The sequence below is a fragment of the Rhinopithecus bieti genome, unplaced genomic scaffold (assembly GCF_001698545.2).
Source record: "Rhinopithecus bieti isolate Rb0 unplaced genomic scaffold, ASM169854v2 scaffold_27038, whole genome shotgun sequence".
Classification (NCBI taxonomy): Eukaryota; Metazoa; Chordata; class Mammalia; order Primates; family Cercopithecidae; genus Rhinopithecus; species Rhinopithecus bieti.
Genome location: NW_016812221.1, coordinates 852,442 through 855,603, shown reverse-complemented (window position 1 = coordinate 855,603; position 3,162 = coordinate 852,442). Strand labels below are relative to the sequence as shown.

The 3,162-nt window shown below is 37.9% G+C and overlaps 1 protein-coding gene across 1 annotated transcript in view; it reads right to left on the bottom strand.

Moving 5' to 3' along the window:
• ZNF10 (zinc finger protein 10) overlaps positions 1–3,162 on the bottom strand; it is a 34,744-nt gene that overhangs the window by 18,780 nt on the left and 12,802 nt on the right. The window lies entirely within an intron of this gene.

Below are 3,162 nucleotides of genomic sequence, written 5' to 3'. Positions count from 1 at the left end.
CCCAAAGTGCTGGGATTACAGGCTTGAGCCACCGCGCCCGGCCTTAACTGTTTTTAAGTATCCAATTCAGTGTCATTAATTAATATTCGCAGTGTGGTGCGACAATCACCATTACGTAATTCCAAAACTTTTCCATCACTCCAAACAGAAACTCTGGTATCCACTGATAACTCCATATTTTCCCTTATTCCCCTGGAAGCCCCTAATCTACGTTCTGTCTCTACGAATTTGCCTACTCTACTTAGGTCACGTAAGTGGAATTATACAATATTTGCCCTTTTGAGTCTGGCTTATTTCACTGAGTATACATGTTTCAAGGTTCATCTATGTTTTAACACATATCAGAACCTCACTCTTTTTTAATGACCAAATATTCCATTGGTTAGAGACTACATTTTGTTACCCACTCATCTGTTGATGAACACTTGCGTTGTTTCCATCTTTTGGTTATTATGAATAATACTGCCATGAACACTGGCATACAAGTATCTGTTTGAGTTCCTACATTCAATTCCTTTGGGTATATACCTAGGACTGAAACAGCTGGGTCATATGGTTTTATGTTTAACTCTTTGAGGAATCACCAAACTGTTTTCCATAGTGGCTGCATCATTTTTACATTCACACCAGGAAGATATACGTATATTCTAATTTCTCTACATCCTTGCCAAATACTTGCTATTCTATTTTTTTAAATTACAGCCATCATAGTTGGGATGAAGTGACATCTCACTGTAGCTTTTACATTTCCCTAATGACTAATGATGTTGAGCATATTTTCATGTGCTTACTAGCCATTTGTGTATCTTCTTTACAGAAATGTCAAGTCCTTTGCCAACGTTTACAATTGGGTTGTGTGTATTGTTGAGTTGTAGGTGTTCTTTGTATATTCCAGATATTAAACCCTTATCAGAGACCTGATTTGCAAATAGTTTCTCCCACTGCTTTTTTTTTTTTTTTTTTTTTTGAGATGGAGTCTCACTCTTTCACCCAGGCTGGAGTGCAGTGGCACACTCTTGGCTCACTGCAACCTCCACCTCCCGGGTTCAAGTAATTCTTGTGCCTCAGCCTATAGCTGCAATTACAGGCAAGCAAAGCTAATTTTTTGTATTTTTTAGTAGAGATGGGGGTTCATATTGGCCAAGCTGGTCTTGAATTCCTGACCTTAGGTGATTCGTCTGCCTCGGCCTCCCAAAGTGCTGGGATTACAGGTGTGAGCCACCGCGCCTGGCCTGTTTCTCCCACTCTATAGGTTGAGTTACCTTTGTTGTTGAAAGACGTTCTTTCCTGAATGTGTAATTCTATTTAATAGGTAGACAGTTTTTTTTTCTTTCAGTACTTTATAGATATAGTTCCACTCTTCTTAGACGTCTTATTTCTGGTAAGAAATCCAACGTAATCCCTTATTCCTCTGTATTTTCCTTCTGGCTACTTTTGAGATTTTCTCTTTTACTGATTTGAGTAATCTGATTATTATTTTCCTTGGTATACTTTTCATGTTTCTGGTGTTTAGGGTTTCTTGAGCTTCTTGATTTTGCGGGTTTATAGTTTCATTAAGTTTTGACACTTTCAGTCATTATTTCTTCACATATTTCTCCATCTCTCCTTTACTCTCTTCTTCAGGGACTCCAATTACTCATACAGTAGGCTACCTGATGCTATCTACAGCTTATTCAAGTTCTTTTCATTTTTTTTCTGGTTTCCTTTTTCTCTCTGCACTTCATTTTGGATAGTTTTACATTGCTATGCCTTCAAGTTCACCCAATTTTTCTTCTAGAAATGTAATCTGCTGTTACCCTGGTGTATTTTCATTTCAGATAATATGGGTTTTCTCCCTAGAATCTCAATTTTTTTTAGTTCTTTCTATTGCTGTATTTACCTTCTTAGCAATATGAAATACATTTATAACTATGTTTTACTGTCCTTCTCTGCTAATAGTAAGATCTATGTTAAGTCTGGACGAGTTTCAAATCATTATTATCGTCCTCACTATGGGCCATATTTTCATCTCTTTGCATGCTTGGTGAATTTGATTGGATGCCAGATACTGTGAATGTTATCGTACTGGATGCTGGGTATTTTTATATTACTATAAATTTCCTTAAGTTTTCTTTTAGGATGCAGTTAGGTTACTTAGAAACAGTTTGATACTTTTGGGTCTTTCCTTCACAATTTGCTAGATAGATTTAGCAGTGCCTAGTATAGGGCTAATTATCCCCCACACTGAAGCAAGACCTTCTTGATAGATACTGATCAGGTAGACACGACCTATCCAATGCTTCAGGAATTGGAAGAGTTTTCCAGTCTGGCTGGTGGGAATAGACACTCTTCTCAGCCCTATGTGAACAACAGATACTGCTCCCAATAATCCTTTAGAGGACTCTTTCCCTGGCTCAAGTAGTTTCCTCATATGTATGTACTGATCTGTGCTCTGTTGAATACTTGAGGGAGAACCTTTGCAGATCTCCAGAATTCTCCTGCTGTAAGATGCTCTCTTACAGAAACCATATTGTTTTTACTTATGTGACAGTGCATAAAACTGAAAAGGAAACCCTTAAATCTTCAGAAGACAGAGCAAACAATATACAGGAACAAAGTACAAAAGAAATGTAAATGTAAACATGTGGGGAAAAGAGAGGTCAGCCTGTTACTGTGTCTATATAGAAAGAAGTAGATTTAAGAGACTCCATTTGGTTCTGTATTTGAGATGCTGTTAATCTGTGACCCTACCCCCAACTTTGTCCTTGCAAGAGACATGTGCTGTGGTGACTTAAGGTTTAATGGATTTTGGGCGGTGCAGAATGTGCTTTGTTAAACAAGTGCCTAAAGGCTGCTTGTGGTTAAAGGTCATCACCATTCTCTTAAATCTCAAGTAAGAGAAAAACATTTGTCTCCTGCCCGTCCCTGGGCAATGGAACATCTCCGTGTAAAACCCATTGTGTGCTTTGTTTACTGAGCAAAGAGAAAACCGCCTTTAGGAATAAGGTGGGACTTGCTGGAGCAATGCTGCTAAAAGGTTTATGGAGATGTTTGCATATGCATCTCAAGGCACAGCATTTTCCTTGAACTTCTTCAGGTCACAAAGATCTTTATCTATATGTCTTACTGCTGATTTACTCCCTTAACTTTTTGATGGTAAAGATAATTATCAATAAATACTAA